This window comes from Bactrocera latifrons, unplaced genomic scaffold (assembly GCF_001853355.1).
Source record: "Bactrocera latifrons isolate USDA-ARS-PBARC rearing strain unplaced genomic scaffold, ASM185335v1 scaffold_277, whole genome shotgun sequence".
NCBI lineage: Eukaryota > Metazoa > Arthropoda > Insecta > Diptera > Tephritidae > Bactrocera > Bactrocera latifrons.
This window is the reverse complement of record NW_017536374.1, coordinates 196,374-220,153: the sequence shown is the minus strand read 5'-3', so window position 1 is coordinate 220,153 and position 23,780 is coordinate 196,374. Positions and strand designations below refer to the sequence as shown.

General features: G+C 38.3%; 1 long non-coding RNA gene across 1 annotated transcript in view; it reads left to right on the top strand.

Moving 5' to 3' along the window:
• Positions 1-23,780, top strand: part of LOC108970029 — a 147,736-nt gene that overhangs the window by 55,637 nt on the left and 68,319 nt on the right. Inside the window, exon 3 of the long non-coding RNA XR_001993453.1 lies at positions 8,060-8,116. This is a non-coding gene — a long non-coding RNA (uncharacterized LOC108970029). The remainder of the gene's footprint in view (positions 1-8,059; positions 8,117-23,780) is intronic.

Here is a 23,780-nt window from a genome sequence, read left to right as displayed (position 1 = left end):
TGCAGCAACAAATTTGACAACCCCGTCCATCATTCATTTCTAACTATTTACCACCCCTATGTGAAATTGTAGCAATAACACTTTAGATCTTATTGCGTTCACTTTTTGTTAATTTTGCAGAAGAATTTCAATCAAAGTGTGTGTATGTATGAATTTATGTATTTACTACTGCATGCAGCGCTTGTGTGTAAAATTCACTTTATACCAAATGATACCTTCTACAAACTGCTTCCTTACTAACTCACTTTCCAACTAAATCACCAAATTATCCGAGCAACGGGATACTTATACCGCTCACCCTTTTTTATGGCACTTTCCGCCCGCTGTTTGGGCAACTTTCAGTGTACGTCAAACTAAAACAATCACACTCAAGAAGTTTACAAGTATTTCGGGCAACACACACACACATATTTGCATACGACCGAGTAGTTAACTTTTCACTTACGAAATTACACAAAATTTACATGAGTTTTGCCACAATGATCCGGGCAGCCACCGCACAGCACCTGCCTGCAACCAACTTGCCACAAAACCAACGCAGCCAACAGTGTTTGGCACTTTTACAACGAACAGCAATAGGAGCAGAGCGAGTGAAAAACAGTGTACAATAGAAAAACTTGTAATCCCTTTGTTGGCTGCATGCTCTGGTGTTCAATTACGCAACAGCTAAAATGCCAATAAACCAATAAAACCCATACTTTTTGCACTCGGCCGCTCACCTTTTATATCAACGCTTGAAACAATGCACTCGACGTTGCTTTGCTAATTCAACGCGACCCTTTACCTTAACGCTCTCTTTATCTCTTCCTCTCTCGCTTTTACACATATGCAAGGCAAGACTTAACCCTGCCACACTTTTTCCTTACGTCCTCATTTCAGTTTCATGAAAGTTTTGCATTAGAAAAAAGCGAGTTTTTCGTCTTTTTGCTGTTTACTCGCTCGCTCGTATTTGTATCGGTAATATAACCCGGAGGCAGCTTAAGACAAGTGTTAAGTTTTATATTTGTATTATCCAATGAAGTGACTTACTTACTTTTAAACTTACATTTCTACACATACAGCCGCATATTTGCATGTGCATGTGTTTTGCTTCCACATCCTTTGCATTCCTCGTTGTATCAACTTGAACTCTTCAAGTGATATGAAAAGTACTTCTGCTTGCTCATTTACCCCTTCGAATAGGTACATCCAAATGCATATCTGTATTTATATCATAAAAGTTCATGTTTGTCTGTCAGCTTGCGGATTTTAAAGTTCTTGCTAAACTTTCTTTCGCCTAAGTAATGCCAATGAATTTGATGAAGAAATTCCTGGGAAACTATTTTATTGTGCAGAAATAAGTTCGCAATGAAATAAAACTGGATTTGTTGGTAGAAAATAATATATTTTAGATATTTATTGCAAGTGTTGGCTCTAGAAGAATATTAAAGAAAATGCTATAACGAAGCATTTAAGTCTACTTCGAAAATTGTTGCCTACATTTAGGCGCGGAAAGTTTTTTTTCAAAAGTAGGCTACAAATTAATGAAATAGACAAAGAACACAGAAATATTTCAAATGGACTTTAGTAAGTATTTCCTTAACTTTTTTCTGCTAACTTTGCCGATTTACAAAAAATTCTTTAAAAATTTAACTAAGGTTTCTTAATTTCTATTGAACTCTATTTTCTGCACTTTTCGCCTTTCGAAATTAAGAGCTTTAGTCGTCATTCCTGTATGTATTAATTGCTGAGCCTCTTCTTAACAGGGCGGAGCTCCGCCTTAATTTATTCCGGCATTCAAATTCGAAAACTTGAATCAAAGAGCTTTACCTAGTTAAATACTGGCGTAGAGATTATATACTATCTCTATCATGAATTGAGTACGAGTTTTCCGAATTACTTCGGCCATCTTAACATTCTTCGACCGAGTCGAAGGTTTCTTTGAAGGACTAGTTAGAGGACGAGTTAGCGGCTTTATATACAAAGTAATATGAGTTTTTGCGTGTAAGAAATTTAGAACTGGGGTCCTTACTAAAGCTCTCTGGGAGGCCGCTTCGATACTTTCTTTGTTTAAATTGTACACTCACTTTCACTTTTTTCTTGTTAAAGAGCCAAGATCTCCGACCGCCTTTTGACTTGACTCTGCATAGCCCACACACATCATGGTCCAACTAACCTTCATTACGAAAATCTAATGAAGTTATTAGCTTCTCAGCTTTCCAGCCCTCTTTCTTGCGAATTCGCAACGGATTGCTTGCTTCAATTTCATTAAAATTTATTGTTGGCCAACAACAAACGAATTTGCGTAAAACTGCGCCCTAGTTGGGTGTAATCACAGCACTTCAGTGTTCAGTGATTGTGCCACAAAACAGCAACATACAGCCAGCGATTGCCTATTATCCGTTCTAATGGACCATTGAACCGTCGCCAATAGCCAGCGCCGCCTTAATGTCCATCGTCACAGAGCTCCACATGTTAATTTCTTTATTTGCTTACAAATCGAGCCCGAATCATTTGCACACCCTTCGTTTGGCTTTGACGGAGGAAAACACACACACACATATATAAATTCATATATAAAACTGACCTACTTGCCGACAATTTCACGCTCGTCTTTTCCACCCATTCATTCGCTTTATGGCAATTTAGGCTCCAATACCGCTTAACCCACAGGGATTTATTTAGTAGTTACTATTCTATTTAGCATTAAAGAGATTGCCTCTCTTCCTTACTACAGCGTCTTGCTTGTTACAATTTAGTAGCTTGTAGCTTAACCCACACGCATCGATTGTCATTTATGAGTGGCCTCTCCCCTATTCGTCGCGCAGCTTCAATTTCTTTTAATGCAAACATAGAACTTACTGACGCAACCAAGCGCGGGTTGTCAGCAATTTGCTCACGCTGACCATCATAGACTGCGTAGTCTGTACTACAAAATTCTCTCTTTAAGCGCCTAAAAGTATGCTTATGCTAAGTGCGTAAGTGGCATAGCGTATAGCGACGCAAGCGTTTGTGGACGGTCATCATATTGTGAAGACTGCTTATCGCTGTTGCCTTCTTGTATACGCTTTCAAGTCGCCCAGCCACTCAGTCTTCACTGCCTGCTGTCGCTTCAGTTTATTATCGGCTCATCGAGATTTTGTGTAGATCTTCTGCTTCTTACGCTTTTGTTTGTGCTTCACATTTGTTTTGTGGCTTTTACGAGCTTTTTCCTGTAATTTTTTATGCAGATAAATGGCTGTTAATTGTGCTTTGCGTACAGAGAAATCGGCCATGCGATAATAGTTGAGATAATATCCAAGTTGTGCTCGTCGGTTATAAAGTTGTTTTGTCGTTGTTTATTGCTGATGCCGTCAGCAGGCAATGACATGTAAAATTCCTGTGGTTGCTCATCCTCTTGGAAAAACACACACACAAATAAATTTGGCTTGGAAAGTTTGTGGTTACAAGGACATATGCTGACTGCCGTTTTGTTAAAACACACACAAGAGTGGATAAATGGAAATTTTAAGAAAGAAACACTATTTTTAAACAATATAAACTTGTAACGGATCAAAGTAAAAGTCCCCGTTGTGACAACTATGCGGCGCTACTAAAGAAACGAAAGTAATGTTCCACCAAGACAAAGTACAGTGTGGAAGTCAGTGAAATGATGGCAAAAATCCATGAACTGCTTTCGAATTTGCCATATTATTATCGAGATGTGTCTCCCACCGACTATTTTCTATCCACTATCGCCGAAACTGAGGCCTATTTTGAAGTAAAGCTCAAACTGTAGTACATAAAGGGTATTGAAAAGTTAGAAGACCGCTGCTTTCAGTGTATGAACTTTTAATAAAGCAAACAGAGTTAAAAAAAAAAAGATTTTTTACAAAAAAATATGTCTTACTTTCAAAATTACCTTTTATATATACATTTATGGTTTTTCTCGGCTTTTGAGTGTTTTTTGCAAATATTTTGCAAGCGGTTGCGGTGTATTGAAAGATTTAAGTATAATTCCGGATACATAAAATGTTTAAAAAATATTTTAGAGAAGATTTAGTTTTGTTGATAAGTTTCTTATAAAAATGTATTAGATTTTCGTCTCAAAAGCACGGAATCTTCATTGCCATAGACATACGACAGAAATGTCCTCGTTATTGAAAATGGTTCGAAAGTTGGATGAGCTAGATCACAAACGAATTTGCTGAGCTCTGAAGTCCATAGATGGCGCTGTGGCAGATTAATTGAGGAAAACCGCATTTGCGACGCACACCTTTGTTAGATATTAGCAAAGATATCTACCAGCGATCAAGAAAGCAACTAGAGACAATTTGTGTGTTCAAATTATTACCAAAACTGCAAAAATTAAGAAATTATAATGTAATAATATTATATATAAAACTTTCTATATTTTGTATCATTATTTTTCTTTCATACATCTAATATATTTCTTAAAAGCGGCTACAGAGTCTTGGAAGACTAAAATATAATTGAAAACCTCTAATATTTTAAAAAGATAATTGAAAAAAAGAATTCACGGTTTTTATAAATTTTATATAATATAAAAATGTTTCGATCTTTCATAGATTCCTCTCTTTCGTACATATATCGTTATAGCGATGGGTTCGAAACTTGGCTGAACTACATCACAACATTATCAGTTGCTTTGTAAAGTTCATAGGTAGCGCTGTTGCTGTTTATTTCTGGAAAATCGCACTTAAGCCATTCCTCTATTGAGACGTTGTATTCTAATGCCCCAAAGTTTCCTCGTAAAAGTATTCAAAGCTCCTGAATGTTTTTATAATTCAGTAAATGTGATAATTGGATTTCGAAGATAACCGATACATACTCAAATTGAGCAGTAATTAAACTTAAAGTGTATGCTGTTTCTATTTATGGTTAGGTTAGATAAGCCTTCGGAGGTGAAATATTGTCGGGAGACTTAGCTAGTGTCCTTCCGATATATCGACAAACCGCGTGAGAAATGAGATTTACGTCACAAATAAATACTTCACGGGGACTCTCATAATTTTTTGGCAGCAGATATTTTCTCAGTATCCATTATTATCTCAGTATCCAATATGAGATAGAACTGGATCAGGAGCCAAGCAAAGGTACATAAATGCTCTCATTATTGCTCCCTTGAATTTTTCGGTTCGCTGGATAAGTCTCCCGTTTTTTGATGACTCGAGGCCTTTGGTATTTATTGGTCTAGTTACGATAGTTTCCGATTTTAATCGAAGTACGGGTATTACTACAGCCATTCTGTAAACACATGTAAACTTTTTGGCGTTAAATACTCAGTTATATGGGCAACCCTTTTTACTTTAAACGAAAGAGGCTGTAAAATCACTTCAGTGGATCCTTTATAAACTCCTGCGTTCTAACCCTTCTAAAAATCTAAGTCCCCAGTTACTGAGCTGCATGCACACATTCCTTTGCATACTTTCCAGCGCGCACACACATAAGCCATAGTGCGTAAATGGCAATAATGTTGCATCGGATCACAGAACAGAGACGGCATGCAAAAGCAACCGAAAAATTAACACAAAAAGAAGCGAATATAAACAAAAGCAAAGCACAACGCAAGGGTTTGGTCTTTGCTTGCCGCTACTAACAACTGTGGCATGCAACCGCATAAGCACCTTTGTGCAGCCACAAGAAAAATTATTACGTTTACGTGTCTCTGCACATATGACTAACAATTTTCTAATGTGTTGCGGTCGTGCCGGCGTCTGTGTGTGTGTGTGGCATGCATGGCATGCGGCACGTGCAATAAAAAGTGGCTGCAGCGCAAAGTTGAAATGGAGTTGAAATGCTGCTTGCGCGCCGAAGCATTTAACAGCAGCGCTGCACGCCCGCTGTCGGCAGCGCAGACGCCTTCAAGTGGCAAAAGTATGCAATTGCATGCAACTGGTTGCATGTTGCACACAGGCGACGCGTGTGGCTTAGTATTTGCGCCGTTGCACGTCTGTAAGTGGCTGGTTTGCATTTCTGACTTTTTGGCTTCCTCGTCGGAGCGTTGCGCTTATGCATTTTTTATTGCCCTGCCTTTGCAACGGTGTCATTGTAAATTTCATATTATCCTTAGAGTGCATCCTTTAAGGATTATTGCAATTGTATGCAAAATTTCAAATTTCATGCGCGTGTGTGTGTGTGTGTGTGTGCAACAAAGAAATTCAGCTTGCATTCGTTGGTAATAGTTGGCAACACAAATGCGCTTATGGCATGTGGCATGCGGCATTATGCATATTTACTTGATTGTGGCTTATTGGCTATGGAGCAAAGCATAAAGTGGCATAAAGTTGTAAAATATGTAAGTAAATAGAAAAATGTCGGAAAATTGCTGCTGCATGTTGTGTTTGCTTGGTCAAGCTTTGTGGCAAATATGCTGGGAATTTTACACGAAAAATATTTGTTTTTGAACATTTTGGGCTCTGGCTTAGGCGATAAGTTAGTAATGGAGTAAAATTTAAAGTTGGAGGCACATGTGTTTATGTAGATAATTGCTAGAAACGCGTTAAATGTTGTGGAATAATATAAAATGAAATGGAATCAAAACATGAAATGACATGGAATCGAAACAGAATGAAATGGGTACGCAGTAAATGTATATGAAATTCTTTGGAAGTGAAACCAAACGGTATTAATAGGAGAAACTGAAAAAAAGAGAGTGAGAAATAACATTAAATATCAGGAATGAAAGAAATTGAAACAAATTTTATTAATATGATATGATACTAACACTATATCAATATGACTTCCTAGAAATTCGTTTGAGAAGCGAAATGGAACAGCGAGAACAAAAGGAAATGAGACAAGTTTGAATAATTTGAGTTAAAACTAGGGCTATGAAACGCAATGAGAAATGAAATGGAACGAATGGAAATGAAACAAATTTAAATAATGCGTAATAAATTATATCATATCAAGATACGCTGATAGAAATTCAATGAGGTATGAAACGCAATGAGAAATGAAATGGAACGAATGGAAATGAGACAAACTGAAACAATACGAGCTAAAATTAAAATAATACTCAAATGACTGAAATGAAATGAAATGAGGAATGAAGTGGAACGAATTGGAATGAAACAAAAACAAACCATATCGAAATGAGAGCAATGAAACGAATGGAAATGAAACATAAATGAATAATATGATTTGAAATAAAAACCATATTCAAATGAATGAAATGAAATGTAATGACAAATGAAAAGGTACAACAAAGGTACAAATGGAAATGAAACAAATTTGAATAATACGAAGTAAAATTAAGCCATATCGGTATAAGTTGCTGGAGATTCAATGAAAAATAGAATGTAAAAGCCGGAACAAAAGGAAATGAAATACATTTTTATAATGAAAAAAATTTACTTCAGTCTATACCAGGACCAACGTTTATTAAATGTGCCACAATGTTTGCAATCCCCAAAAGGAAACGTCGGAGACCACATTATATATACGAGCTTCAGTTTTCGAGATTTCGATGTGAAATTCTGTACCCGTCTTGGCTCTTTTGTGAAAATGTACGATATCGGAAAACTATAGCATATAAACTGAACAAACGGAATAATTTTTCGCTATTAATTTCTTCTTATATGCCTAGTCAGGGGCCTTGAGCGGTCTTTCTATGTTTCCATATATAAATATTGTTCATAGAAATTCTATATGAGTCATGATATTACATATGTAGATCAAGAAAAAGCGATCACGTGATCTTTAAACTTGCTTTTACGACTAAAAGTGCTATTTAGGTCGCTTATAATAACTAGGAAGGCTTGTAGATGAATAACATGAAGACTTGCAATAAAGTATTAATTGAAGAATAAATATAATATTTATTCAAAAATATTATTTCAGACTTTGACACGCACACCAACTCAATGCATTAATTTGTCTTAAAAAATAATTAAATTTCCAGCTCGTAAGTAACAAGCACACCCTGTAGCTGTCAACTTTTTGCCTTCATTTGCAACTTTCTTCAATAGCAACTGTTGCACAACCATTTACTTACGTGCAACCTGTCACTTGCCCACCTCTTAGTACTACATGAATTTCCAAATTAATTAATTGATTCAATTTCCTTGTCTTGCAGGTGGGAAAAGTGCGCACAGCAAAGAATGGCGAATGCGGAAAAAGCGCAATGAAAAAGGTAAGTAAAACACTAAAAGTGAAGAAATCACAGTTAACTTTTCTTTTTCACGCTTTTTTATTACCAACTTACGAAGTGGCGCGTAGCACAAACACACACACACACACACATACTACAAAGACACCTGACACAGCTGTGCGCCGGAAGCTGGCTAACGGTGAAAGCGTAGAAAGTGAGTAGGAAATGCGAGAAGTGAGTAGGAAAAGCGTAGAAGGGAATTATGGAAAAAATCCAATACCAATACAGGCACACCTGCCTCAATGGCGTCAAAGTTGTGCGTGTTGGCAACAAAAGTCTCCGCCAACGGACTAAGCTATGCGCTGACCATTTCAGTTGAGTTTTGCACCGTAATTTGTTGGAAATGTGATTAGCAACTTTTGTTTAGACGAAGCGTATGGCGTGTGCATGGATGTGTGCATAGCGTGTGTGTATTTGTACTGACTACATTTTTATTTTTATGCGCTGGTGTTATTGAGCTAAGTTCAACGCGTTGTAGTTAAAGAGTGAATACTTGCCTGTCTCACTATATATCCACTGTATATGTATGTATATGTTTTGGCGTCACTTGCTTAGTGCTTGCCTAATTCGCTGCCTCCATAACTTTTTTCCTGTTTTTATTAAAAAAAAGTTTTCGCGTGTTCGCACGTACTTTTGTATACTTACGTAGGTATAATGTGATTGTGTGTGTGCGCATCACTTTTCCAATCAAAAAGTTGAATTCGATATGCTGCTGCGCGTTTGGTAGGGGCCACAGCAACAAAGAACTTTGTCGAACGCCGAACAAAGCGTAAAGGAGAGCACGAAAGTGAATTAGTGTTCACTAATTGTTTTGTGTGTCTTTTGCACAGATTACGTGGACATTAGGGAATATGAGATTAAGCGTTGCTGCTTTTTGCTGTCCAAATGTCAAAATATATTTCGCTGGTGAGTTTGTAGATTTTTGTGCGTAGCGTACTCGGAACTAGGCTTGGCTTGCTTTGAAACAAGTATACAAGAATAAAAGTACATACCAGCAGAAGAATCCTCTGCTTCAAGAATTCTATGAAATTTTATTGCGTTCTGTATAGATTGTTCGTAAAAGTTGAACTTCGAACTTTGTTCCAAGATCAAGTTAAAATGCTTGGTGGCACAAATTAGAAAGGAAAGCTCTATGACCCCACTCAACCCCCCACTAGTGGTCGAACAGCAACTGTCAAGCTGAGATTTTCGAAATGCTGTATTTAAGACAATTCTGTATGGATCAAGTGTCTTTCAAACTACACTTCCTTTCAGCGACTTTCAAACTAAAATCCGTAAAAGCTCAGAGAAAGGCTATCTAAAGGTTCCCTAATATATAGTTTGGTTCTGCTCCATATTTTTTGGAGACAGAAAAGCCAGCCTCGTGGTATTTATGGTTTTGAAAAGAAAAAGTCAAGCTATGGGAAAATAATGCTTTGTCATTTCAAGATATATAAATACAATTTATTTTGGATTTCTTAATTGAAGAAACAGTTGTTTCGTTTGAGACAGTTTTTATCTTTAAGAAAGTTATATAAAATCTAAAAATATACCGACATTTTCTGAAGAATGAATACAGAATCTCGTATGACTATATCACTTCCTTTTCTTTAGTTTAAGCTATTTTCTATTTTTATATACCTCTCTCTCAGCTCTGCGACTGTGTTTGTTTCTTCTTCTCATCTAAATTTCTTTGGAATTCTTGGGATGACTTCGATTCACAGAAGCTTAGAGTTTAACGAAACGAGCAAGCAACTAGTTTAAGTTATAGAGCTATATTATAATAATATTACTTTAATGAGGTGTCTCTTCAATTTCACTGAACTTGATTACCGGCTTGTGGCTTTCTCTATTGATTTGTTGACTATCGAGTGAAGCTCAGCCATGGCAATCATAGAGGTGGTGAAACGAACGCGACAAAATTATCTCTAGCATCGCTATTCTCAAAATTTGATTTAATTTTGTTAAACACTAAAAACAAATTGGTGTTAAATAGTTCAACGGGCGGTGCTCATCAGCATGTGTGATGCACAAAAATTCTCCAATCCAACCATGGGACTTAACGTCAACTGCACATAGTGCCCGCAGACGTCGTCGGAAGGTGTACGGTTGCTAAAATTGCTATCAGACTCAGATAATCCGGATGCCTAAACGAGCACGTGTCTGAAAACTTGCAAACCCCCACACACTTTGACTTGATAATGGAGCACTTGCATCATGCAGTCGCCAAACCGAACTCTGGCGGCTTCTTCTCTACCCATATATCGACGAGGGAGTTGTGGGCGGCAAGAAGTAATCGGAAGAAAGGGGCAGTAGGCTGCTTTATAGATGGGTGAAAGCTTGATGTTTTTGGTGGAGGGGTTTACTGTCAGAAGCTCGCTGTTAACTCTAGCTTCAGACTTCCTGCCTCTTGCTGGGTTTTCCAAGTCAAAGTTGCAGCCATTGAGGTAGCAGTAGATTTACTGCCGCGAAATGGTAAAATAATTAGATGCTTTTGATTATTTTGTATGCTATTCTATTCTACCAATCTATGGCAGCTCACTTGAAGGACTTATGGCACTTCAAATACTATTTTCGCATATTAGAAAGTGTTTCTCAAAAATTTATTAGCTAGAAGCTTAACACTTTCAAGTCTCTAACACTCGCCAGCACTCACTTTAATAGCTTTTCATTAGTTTTGCGAATTTATCGTTCCCCCCCCAAAACAGAAGTTACCCCCACCAGAGTAACTGTGCAATTAAGAAATAAACAAACTGGCGTGGGAACTCGTAAAAACTTCCGCTGCCTAAATTTTGCACACGAACAAAGCATTTACTCCGCACAACTCGTTAAATGTCTACAAGATTCCTTTGGAATTCACATTGGCGCTGTCTCCATTTATCGGCTGGCAGTGGCAGTTATGCAATCGGAACCACCTTCTGCGCACTCACGTTGATTTGCCGATAACAGTTATGTGCGCCAAAGTTGAAAATAATTAAACACAGCTGCAGCCGAGCAATAAGTTGTGCGTTTATTTATATTTATATAGTTTTATTGCGAAATTTTAGTAAGTAGTTATGGCTCGTTGTTTTTATTGCTTTTGTGTATTGTGCTTTTTTGCTGTCGGTCAGCAGTTTGCCGGTAGGGTAAATGCATAAGTTCCACAAGTTCCACAATAAGTCTGCTAAAGTACTTGAACTCTAATTGAAGTGCACTTATCGAGTAGTTTGATTATGCTTCGCCAAATGAGCTGAAGAGCGCTGCATATTTTGAAGTGTTTATTCACAATTGATTTATTACTGCTTGGAGTTGGAAATGAGGTTATTACAAAGTGGTTAAGCACTCAAGGGAAGCACTGCAAATGGAGCTTGAGAAGAACAAATTTAATGGAAAATGTGAGAACTGAAAGTTCTTGGGTAGATGCTGAGAGTTTAGGTTCAACAATGATTTCGGCATCGCTACAATTATCTCCATGCAACATACAGTCGAGAACAAACAGTAGGTAGGGTTGGGCAGCTTTTAGGCACTTTGAGGTAGTCAGTTTACGTTAAGGTAGATAAAAAGCTCGGATCTTAGGAAGGAACTCACTTGTACAGCTCCGAATGCCGATCCGTTTTGCATCAAAAGACCGCCACAACAGAGCAAAGCGCTTCGAACCTATCACAAAGTTGTTAAGACGGCTAATATCAGTTTTGTGTATGTCAAAAACTCATATTAGATTTGTCTTGACAAACATTTCAGCTTTTCTAGAATGCCATTTTCATTTTAATATCTTAAAATATCATTAGTTCTCCATTCTCCCAAAATCAGCAGCAGTCTCGCCCTCTTTCATCATCAACAAATTGGCAACAGAACGTTTGGTGTTAAAATTCGCACTAGTCGGTCGCCAGCAGCTGCTTTGAAAATAATTTGCGACCAATATGTGGCATATAAATTAAAAATTAGCAACTGCTCACACTCAAACTGGCGAACGAAACTATTAATAAAGTAGATTCAAGTGAAATTGTTAACTGCCTAATCGCCTTTTCGCACCTTGTTAGCCAAAACAAGGCCTATCAATGCGTGCAAAAACGGAGAAGACGCTGTTTTCAACACTGGAAACAAACGAGACGCTAACAAGATTCCTATGTCATACCACACATAATATCAGTTGACCTTAATTAAAATTCGGCGCTTGCACAGACGCCAGCCTTACGGGCAGACACTCTATCGGCAACGCCCTAATTATAGGGTGTTCTTTAGCGAAGCAAGAAATTTTCAAAACACTAACGACTGAACGCAGCAAAAACAAAAAGAAGAGAGAAATAAAGTAAATTAACAAGGACGTAGTTTAAACAAATTTAATTTTGTATTTTACCATATAATAACATGCCTTCCTAACAATCCTGCTGCTGATCGTGCGCCAGAGCGGCAATTTTCAAATTCCCTTTTTCGGCTTGAACCGCTTAGAGGGTGTGAGTGCGCTAATTACTACTTGTGCTCTACATTCCTCGTTTGTTGTGCGCAAGCCGACGATCGTTTGGGTCAGTCGGTCGCTTGCTCATTTGTTTTGTGAGACGGCGGACTGCAAGTCGAATTGGGTTTGGCCTGCTTTGCAGCTGCTTTGTTGGTATTTTAAACGCCTAAAAAGTTGAAGGGCAAACTAAGCAGGTGACCGATAGAGTTAGCGTTTCAAAATATTTTAATTGGTTATATAAAACAGTGAAATATTAGGCAGATGCGGCTGTAAAGGTATTATAAAGACAAAAAGTGATACAAAAAATTTACAAGAATCTTTGCTCGATTAGTTAGTTTAAATTTTCAAATATGTGCTTTTGTACACTGAACTACTAAACTCTGACCACAAAAGGCATTTTGACTCTTCTGGAGGTATGGGAATCTTTTTCGACCTTACAGGATTGGGAAAAGGGTATTTACAGACTGCCAATGATATCGATGGGGAACAGGATATGAAGTCTCTAGTGCTGGAAGCAAACTTCCTATAACGTCAAGGAATATTTAGCGAAACAGACCAATACCCAGCACTGAAGAGTTTGCTTAGTTGATTATTATGCATTTCTAAAGGTATTTCAGTTTTCATTAGAGAATCTGCAAGTTTATAACATAGATCAAGAAGCAGTAAAATTATAGAAAAATATTTGCAAGTTTCGCCAGAAAATTGTAGTAGAGACTTAGCCAAATGATTCAGAAATTCATACAGAAAAAAACTTTGATCTTAGCATAAAGCTTGCAGTGTTCAGTTTTCATGAGCATCCTGCTCAGTTGCCCCACTATTACTTAATTTTTCTGGTTCAGTCTAGCGCACAGGCATGCTGAAGATATTCCTTCTCAGCTTATCTGTGTAGGAAAACGTTTCAGAATTTTAGCTGCCAAATGTCGATTCGAATTCTGTTTAGTGGCCGTTTTTTCACCAGTTTCAGTATTTCGCACCAATTTGTGCCCGTAGTGTTACCTATGACACTAGCAAAGGCCTCTTTGCAAGTCTTGGCGATTCCGCTAAGTATAGTTACCCTAGCACAGTCTGTAGTGAGTAGATTTCTACTAACTTACTTCGCCATTTTCTTCTCTATATACAGGCATTTCGCGGCTAACATTTAAACATTCTTATTTTATGCTCCAACTAATAAAATTGCTCGTATAATTTCTGCTTAACGCTTGCATAATAATACCGTTAAGTGCGCTTATTCGTCGCGTTTGTGTGCGCTCGTGTCATAAATATTAAGTAATCATTAATATTTTTTCCAACATTAAACGAATGTAAAGGAGTGTAGTTAGCTAATTTAGCGTTCTAACTGCCAGCGCCGCAGCGAGTTGGCTGTATGAGAGCGCGTTCAATTGCCAGCTGCTCTGCGGTTTAAACCCCAGTTCGCCACCACGTAGAATATAAGTGAAATTGGTAAGCTTCGAGGGCGATTATAGGAATATCTGTAATAATAACAGCTACTAAAAAACTTTCGCTAAATGTTTCAAGTTTCTTAAGAGTTCCATTTTTAAGCTGTCTCTTATAGAAACAAGGCCTGGAAGCTTAACCCGAACATTTCTATCTCATTCAGTCATACAATAAGCCCCATCTAACGCCTTTCTAGCGCGTTATTAATAAGAGAGTTGGTGAAAAATAAAGCGCTTTAGTCAAGCGCGCGAGCAGAGTATGTGCGCTGAGCCCCAAGCCTGTCTTCTTATGTGTCGGATAGTGTCGTGCGATTTCAACAGTTCGCCATTATTAATGAAGGTGCTAAAGAGCTGAAATCTGCACCGTTTCAACGTGAAACTTTTACCCCGTTCACCGGTATACTTACTCCCGCATACCCTGCCCCCTACTAACGCTTTGCATTCGTTAATGTCGTCGCGGGTAGCGTAATGAGTGTTGAGTGCTTACTACATATACATGCACACATCTCCTCATATAATTAGTTACATTGGCTGTGAGTGCTGTTCCAGGCTGGGGTGTTGGCTTAGCAGCGCGTTTTTTCGCAATTGCATTATACGCTCCCTGAGTGTTTGAATTTTTAAAACCTTTTAAGAAAAACTTATACCATAATATGCCGCTGGGCTGTGCGAAGTTTGCGCGGGGCGCGTGAGGCAGCAAACGAGTTGGGTAAACTATGAAATGGCGTCTAACTTTAAAATTAATAGAAACAGCAGCAAGAAAAACTACTTTGTCTATAGTTTTTATGCCTGCGTGCGCGTGTGAGTGTGAGTCTCTCCTCTGGGGCTTGATGGAGTGATAAGACTAACCCTGTCAACGAACTGTCAAAGTAGTTAATAACGTTAGAGGCAAGCAAAAATGCATTGAGTGCGGCAGGGGTGGGTGTGATAATGGCTAGTGGTGTAGAATGTGAGTTGAAGTAGGGAGCAAGTTGCATGCCTTAAGTTTTCTCTGTGTTTTTATAGATTTCTCTTCTTTATCGAGCTTATTAGATATAAGCTTTTAAACAATTTGTGCCTGATAGTTGAGAAGTTAAGTGCTGATTTTGAGCTTAAGGAGGTAGAGATGGGTTGCGATATTTTTCAGTTCTTGAAATTAAGTTAGAAAAAACATACTAGACTTAAGTTAGATACTTAAATGCGGTTGTTTTAGCTTTGTTAGACTTTGCATGAGTTCTAAGATTCAGTGTAAATTGTTTTCGTCCACTTTAGTAAAAGTTTCTTGCTTTTGCTTGTATTTCGGGGTCTTGGAACATAATATTGCAGTTTTCATATATATCTGAAAATGTTTTCAGTTCTTTATGCTAAATGTTTATCAAGGTTAGATCTACCAGACCTTCCTTTCCTTTCATAGGACAAAAGTAGGATTGTGTCAAGTAAAGCCTTATACCTATAATCTACCAAATAGTGTAAAGTTTTTGATAACCTACATAATAAGAATTTTAGCAAAACTTTACTCAACTTTTAAGGTCCTGATGGGAAAGTAAACGTTCAAGAATCACATTTGTTGCTTGACTTAAATTTTTAGCTTAGTAGATATAACTATCTATCGTCTATATATCGGAGTTAGTCCTTCAGTATTTGAGATATCCGCCTGAAAAAAACCCTAGTGCCCATGAGCAATCAAAGTCTACCTTGTTTGGAAGACTTTTTTATTTGACGAGATATCTCTACGAAATTTAGGACGGATTCTTGTCGAAGGTAACTGTTTATATTCCGAAGAAAATGTTCAGATCGAACAACTATAGCATATAGCTGTCATACATAGTTATTGATCCAACTCAAGTCCTTATATGGAAAACTTTTTTATTTTTCAAGCTATCTTTATGGAATTCGGCATGTATCATTATAAATAGAAAAGACATTTTCTCTGAAAAAATGATTTTGATCGGATCACTATTACGTATAGTCGCCATACAAATTGAAATATCAAGGTCAAGTCCTTATATGGAAAACTAATTTATTTGTCATAATTTAGTTACGATATTTGCCACAGCTTATTATACAAAGCAGCGCTTAAATCTCCGACCAAATTATTCAGATCGAACGACTATAACATATAGCTGTCATACAAATTGATCTCCCAAACACAAGTCCTTATATAGAAAACTTTTTCATTTGACATGAAATCTTCACGAAATTTGGCACGAATTATTGCTTAAGCCAGCACTTTAATCACCGTTCATATTGTGCAGATTGGATCACTCTAGCATATAGCTGCCATACAAATTGAGCGTTCAAAACAAAGCTCTTGTATGGGCATGATTTTATATATAAAGGCTATTATTGCCTCGTTTCAGTCAAAGTATAGATTCTTTCTTGTTTTTATAATCATTTCCGCTAGATAAATTTTTTTGAACACCTCTCTTCATTCAGCTGCTCCAATTTAATCACATTCTTTATTCACACCCTTCGTATTGCAACAGCAAGGACACGCCCACAAGTTCTACAATACTCATTTACGCTGCCGCTTCTCTCATTATTAAACAATGTTGATTTATGTGTTGTTGATGGTTTTATAATTACAAATGCTGCCGCGACTAACTACCAAATGTATTATCAATACCTTACAATACAGCAACAACAACACCATCTATCAAAATAATTACATTTTTAGTTCAGTCAACAGCTCGTTACCAAAGAAATGCTTGGCGCACTAGTTTCAACCCGCACAATTATGTACCTGTGTGTATGTGTGTGTGTATAAGTGCGCTGGTGCATTACTAATTTCACCATGCTGGCAACACCGGCAGCAGAAGCATTGCAGCCATCGCTCGCGTAATGTGATTAACGTCGCTGCAGTTGACTGAAAGTGCGTGCAGCGTAGGCGTGGTTATACGGATACACGGGCATGTTTACATGTGTGTTATTGTTTGTGCCGCAATTTCGATCGCCTGCTGTTCCAATTTAAAACACTTATGTATGCAGTTACCTGCTGCAAACGAATTTTCATTCAATTCATTTTTCATTAAGCAACGCATACTTTTATTCGGCAACTCATTCTTGCCACATTTGCCTACCAAATTTCCATTAAGCCGCATATGTGTAAGCGCAAATGTACTTGCAACTTATGTTGTTGGAAAAGTTTTCAGTTTTTCTCCATAGTTTTAGTAAACACACGCACACAGTGGCACGCACACATATGCATTTATTTGACGCAGGTAGTTTTACTAATTTGCTTTCTGTGTGCACGTGTTTGTGTGCGTTAACGGAAGTACGTCCGTCACTCAACCAGACTGGACCGAAAACTGCGGTAGCTGTCAACGACAGCTGCGCTCGCTGTTGACTGGTTGTGGCACAGTGTGTGCGAAACGTATAAGCTCATACATTTTTACTGCGACCACACATTTTTGACAGCCAAATTCTGACACGTCTTTCATATTTTATAACCTTCTCGTACTGAAAACCAAGATCAGATATTTTTTTAAAGCATATTTTAAGACCTCTCCATTACACAATGCGCAAGAGCATGCTTAAAGTTGGTGAAAGACTGGTCTTACTAACTTCTGGAGTATATGCAGACAATCTTTGAAGATTCCTAATTAATGGAGAAACACTTTGAGAAACGTTCACAGCACAATTCTCACCCTTACTGCGCTTTTGTGCAGCTTTCGAGGGAGTAAATATTGCTTTGAGTATCTAAGAATCTCCAATATTCCATACTTTCTGTTATTTCCTCCTTATAAGACCTTTTTTATTGGTTAGCTTTACCAGTATATTCTCCACTTCGCCCTTATGGTAGAATAGTGCGAGTTTCCTTCGCAGATATTTCATCCTAAACTTCATCATTACCGTGTAACAATGCATTTATTTAGAGAACACTTCGGCGAGCAGATAATTTCTGTGTTTTTTCTTTAAAATAGTAGAGAACCTCGAAATGTATCACCCTTTATAAATAGTGAGCGATAGTAGCGTTTCATTTTTAATTATCAGCAGCTCCCTATACTCATTCCCTCTTATTTCTGTCTTTTCGCTTTTCATGCTTAACTCTTTTTTTGGTTTCAATGATTCCCATGACTGGTTCTGAGGCAGAATTTTTGATCAAATTAGCAAACTCTTCTTAAGCCGGGATTTTTCTAACACAATTTAGCATTTTTTTGTCCACTAAGTGGTTCCAGCGTAAGCAAGAGAATTTTATCTCACCCGAAGCGTCCTTTGCAATTCGAGGGCAAAAAGTTTTGTCTGTTAAAATGAGTCTACAATACTATATTCATATAGTACTTATAACTTCTGCAACGAATATAAAGTCTAAATGGTCAAAACAACCCACTGTACGCTGCGTTTGCCTGCACAGGGCGGATGTCTGCTTCTTTATTTTGCTGCTAGACACCCTGCGGTGTTGCTTGATTGCAAATTATTAACTCTTGTTGGCACTTGTTATACATAAAAACATTGTTGTTGATTTTATTCGCGCCACACACACACACACACACCGATATTCATACATTTTATAACACATTGCTATTGTTGTAGCATTTTGTTTCTATTTTTGTTTCACACATCGACTGCAGTTACGATTAATGAAAAATGCCGTGTCGGGGGTGCGAGTGCTGGTGGGGAGTATGGCGCGAGTAAGGTGTGCAAGGCTCTAGAAAACATACAATAACAACAAGAAGCGCCTACATGCAGGAAAGCTAAGTTGGCAATTACTTTTACGGCTTTTGCTGCCGCAGCCGCAGCCGCAATGCAATGCACTTCCTTCGGAGCGCGCGTCTGTGATTTCGACTGCATGGCTTGAAATGTATGGTTTGTATGCAAATGTATAGGCTTTTAGGTGTATGCAATCAAATTAAAGTGTTGCTGCGACTTTTTACCACCTGCCGTTTGTGGCTTTAGTAGGTGATGAATTCTCAAATTACTAAATGATCCAACTACCGGCAAACATACTTTGAACCTATTACAAATATGCTTGATGTTTTATTTCTACTTTCGCTGTTACACCTGGATGTCAAACAGTAAGAGCTTTGTTGTAATTGTGCTTTAATCTGTCAAAAATTTAACATTCGAGCAGGAAGTGTTGAGATGATTCAATCTAATCTTCGTCCAAGCACTGCATGAATCATGGCGCGCCAGTGTCCAGTTATAACTTCGCCAGTCATTGGCAAATGGGCCTTGAAGAATTGAAGCATTTATTTGTGTAGTGTAGCACAGTCAATGAGTTGCGGTAGGGATGGGCTTGTTTGGTTCTGAAAAGTAACGAAGAACAAAAAACAGGAAAATATTGAAAAAATTCGAGAACAAAAAAAATTTTTAACAAATAGAACTATTGTAATTCTTATCATACTGCACTGCCGAGATACAGAAGCTTATCCGATAGATCAGTCATAAGTTAGAGAGTCTAGATTTAGGTAGGTCATTTAACGGTAGGTCCAGGAAACGTGGACCACAGGGAGAAGGGTATTAGATGAGCGGGGTTTGCTAGCATGCACAGAGAAGGTTAGAATCATTCGAGACTCGTTGCATGGTGGACTGTGCCTATCTGAAGTCTGGTCTGCGTACTGTCCAATGACCGCTTAATGTTCACAGCAGGCGGTCCCGCTTCAAGCAGGGGATGGCAGGGTTGGTTTCTGTGAAGCATACAGGCCTCGCTATATAAATGTTCGAACAGAGAGTCAAGAGGAATCTTGATGTATGTAGTAGGATTTATTCAAGGTAGTGATAGTTTCCTTGCAGAAAAGAAGCAAGTTAAGTCGGAGAAGTTGTAGGAAATATCGTGCAATCACCTCCCATACAAGAAATTTCCTCTGGTTGGGGTTTGGGATGTAAAAGTTAAATTGTAACAGGCACAGTAGGCCACACTGGGGAAAAACCTCCCGTTTAACTACTTCTCAAGTTGGAATTTTTATCGCGAAACAGTACCGATAATTGCCGACCGCGCAAATAGTTCTTGGTCCACCTGTGCAATTCTGAAATTCTGGAGGGCAAGAGAACTGTTCAATGTCCTTAAGCACCGTTATGTGGTTTACTATGTCAAAAGCTATTGATAAGTCCCACGTTACGAGGAACGTTCTACCACAGAGTGACAAGAACCTTCCTGCCTTCTGAGGAAGTAATTTTAATCTACATGCATTTGTATTCGTTATGTCATATTTAGAACCACAAAATTCGCAAACAAAAACCTTCTGAGTCCCAACATGCCCCAACAACGATGACAAATCTCTTACTTGTTTAATACAACAACAACAACGTCAAGTAATGCGTGCATATTTTTTAATGAGCATCAAAATAAGCTGCTTTCAAAAATCCTAATCAGCTAAATTTACATAAATTTTTGAAATAAAAAAACAAACAACGCCAACCAACAAAGGGATGACGAAGTCCACAAGCACACGAAAACAAGAATAACAATGAAATTTTCGCGTAACTTATCTGGAGCGCGGCATCAACACTGATGAGTTTATGCGGTTGCATGATTCGAGCAATAGACGAAAGCCGACGCGCCGCGGAAAGCAGACGAACTGCTGTCAAAGAATGCTCAAATTTCATAGTCCGCGCTGCTGTCGACTTAACACGGTATTAGCTTTAAAGAATGAGTGCGCAAGAATTAAAGCTCAACGCTCAGCGAGCAGAGTTTCATGCAAAGCAGGGGGAGAAAAAATGAAAGTGACAGCTGGGTAAGGGGTTACCAGTGCAACTGAGCTGATTGTCGGTATGAGGTGTTACAGTACTCACGAATGTGTTTGTCAAAAGTGGAATGGGAGGTGAATTAAGACACCACTACGTCGGATATATAGAAACGTACGGCACACAATAGCCATGTTACATTGTATTTGAGATAAAGGTGTCATTCAGCCATTCAGTCAACTGGAGTTGTTAAACAAAGAGCAACTAGTAAACTAACGGGATTATGTAGATTTTTTACTTTAAGGGATGAAATGGTGATTACAGAAAGTGTTTGTTTTAGGAAAATCTTCGAGCGCCTAAATGCGTCTATATTTTCTTACAAAATCAGGCTAAGTTTCTGAAGTTAGGTGTCTTTGTTGTAGCAATATTCTGTTAGTAATTAAGCAATGAGATCTTAGTTGAGTAATATGTCAAATTCTGAAGTTGTGCTGGAACCATGCGAACTTGGTTGGACATCATATCAAGTTCCGAGGCTATGTGCTGAAGCGAGTGCCATTTACAGGGCTAAAGTTACCTTTCTGTGTCCAAACCATCGGATATTATGAAGAATATTATCATCTATACAGCAACATTTGTCCCTGAAGTTTGGATTTATTACAATCTCAAGTGTATTTAGAGTCGAGTAGATCTTCTTCGTCTTCTTGTGTCACAGCAGCCACATTTTACTACTCACCCAAGCGCTGTCAATTCTGTAGCATTATTCCGGGATATTGACAAAATTACTCCAATTCAAAATTCTCGACAGTTCCTGTCGGTCGGTAGATCGCACAACCCCAGCTGGGGTTGAAAAGCAGCTAGCTGTCATCAAATAGTAGTGGATGTACTGCTCCGAAGTTCAGCTTTCGTCAGGAAATGTAAACAAAACTAGTCTAGCAGTGATTAACCTTTTCTCAGTAGTATTAATCCGTTTTGTTATACGACTTATTTGTGTACCTGGGAAGAGTGGAGGCAAATTTACCATAAATTCACCAGTTGGACCTCAGCTGGAAAATGTCCAAAGTCATTTGAACAGTCTAGCTTTTGTTAGTCTGAATTTAAATATCTTAGTAGAAACACCTTCGGAGAAGCTGTCCGACTGGTTGGAATTGCTTTCAGACGCCCTAACGAATATGTGGCAAGCTCAAACGCTTCTTCGGTCTATAAAAATTTAAGAGTTTTGGGAATCACAAAGAACCGGAGCTGTCAGCTGTCCAAATTGGATTCTGCGTCAACTTTGGTACAATAACCAGACTTGTGACCTAAGCTGTAGCCAGTCCGAAGGGAATATCTATGGAGGAGCACTAAATTCTTAAGTTTTTCAAATTATAGTCGGCAAACAGTTACAAGAAAGTTTACCTAAAGAATCCATCTTTGATATGTGAAATATTGGAAAAATACTTTGGATTTGTTTTGGGGGAAATACTTATAACTTGCAAAGGAGTCATGCTTTAAACTTTTTATTGCTCACTATTTATTGTTGTAGTCGAAGATCTGCCGAGTTAAAGTTACGAAGCGGTGTCTATCCCAAAAGCTTTACAGCACGTTTTACTAGTATTTGACTGGAGCCGGAAAGCACAAGTAAAGCAAGCCGTTGCGCTTGTCAACCAATTCCAACCCTAGTTTTCGGGATCATATTTTTCTGCAATAAAATATATTTCTTTGCGAAGCCAAATACTTTCGCTCCACGTTGGCTCTTCCGACCAGTCTTTGGTCTGTTTTTTCCAAGCTTATTGGCCGTCTACAATCTCTGAAGGTTCGAAAGAAGAAAGTCTCAAGCAAGCAGTTGCTCAGTACAATGAAGTCCCCGAATTACGAGTGCCGTCTACAAAACTTTAATGTCTCCGAAATTTATTCCATTCCATCTTCCTGACGACTTTCCTCTCACATTTATTTGAATGCCTTCAACATGCACTTCAAAAATTCACAGCCACTTAACTTTTTATGCAACACCATTACACAGCGCTTTTTTGTTTGTTTGCTCGAGTGCGAAAAATCAGCATTCAAGAATTGTCAAGCGTCGCACTCAAAGCCCGCCACACACACACAAATACTCACTCAATCACACAAACGCATACATACAATTTCGGTTTGCAATTCTCAACGATTGTTCACCTGTAAAATTTTTACTGTCTTCTTCAAAGTTGCTCGCCGCCCATTCCTACATTCTTGCTTGCGCCTTTCTTGCGACGTTAAGTCTATTTTGTGTGGCGCTCTTTCGTTGTCCAGCAGGATACAATATTTGTCTACTAATTTCGCGCTGCTTGGTCTTATTCAAGCATGCTGTTTCATAAGCTGAGCTTTTTTGTTGCTGTAGTTTCAGCAGCTGTTTTGTTTACAGTTGCATTTTTATTGGCTTTTGAGTGCTTCCTTCCGCTCCGTGGCTGCTTTTTTCTATCCAACATTACGTCTTTTGTTTTCTTGACTCACATAACTGCTACTTCATCCCAGCGCGTTTATGAGGCAGGAAGTAGTAGATCAAATGGCTGCTCAAACTTATTGTTTCTGCTGGTCGGAAAGTGCCTTGTACTTGAGCAAACTCTGATAATGACATTTCCAGGCGCGCTTCGTTAAGAATAGGTTGAGAAGAATAAAAGCACAGTAGCAAGAAAGTGTAGAAATTCGCCATGTAAAGTCCAGGGCCAACCCTGTTAAAAGTAGTCCCATATAAATTAATAGTACCGAGTGATCTTCTATTTCTTTAGATAGCTATGAATTATTATCTTGGAGATCCAACTATTTATCGGATTCTTATTAAGGAGGCACGCTTGGTTAGCTTTAGTCAGAGGAACTGTAGAGTCATATTCGAATTTCGAACACCCAACCATCATTTGCTTTTTCTTTGTCACTACAACCGTAGCTCCTTCTGCGCAGGGAACACAAAACCTCTATCCTTTGCGAAGCCATACCATTTGTACAGGTCATGTGCAGAAACTCGGCACGATCGCTCGCTTACGGGTTTACTATTGAATGCGTTGGCGACCTTGCCCCGTTGTCCACCCCTCGTAAGTCACAAAATGGGCTCTAAGTACTTTACTATCAAACTGAGACTTATGTTGCAGTCATTTGATCCATGACAATGATTTCAAGGTTAGATTAGGTTATGCTGGCAGTTTTATAAGCCACGCATAGCTCAGATTTGCTCCTTAGCGATGCCATATCG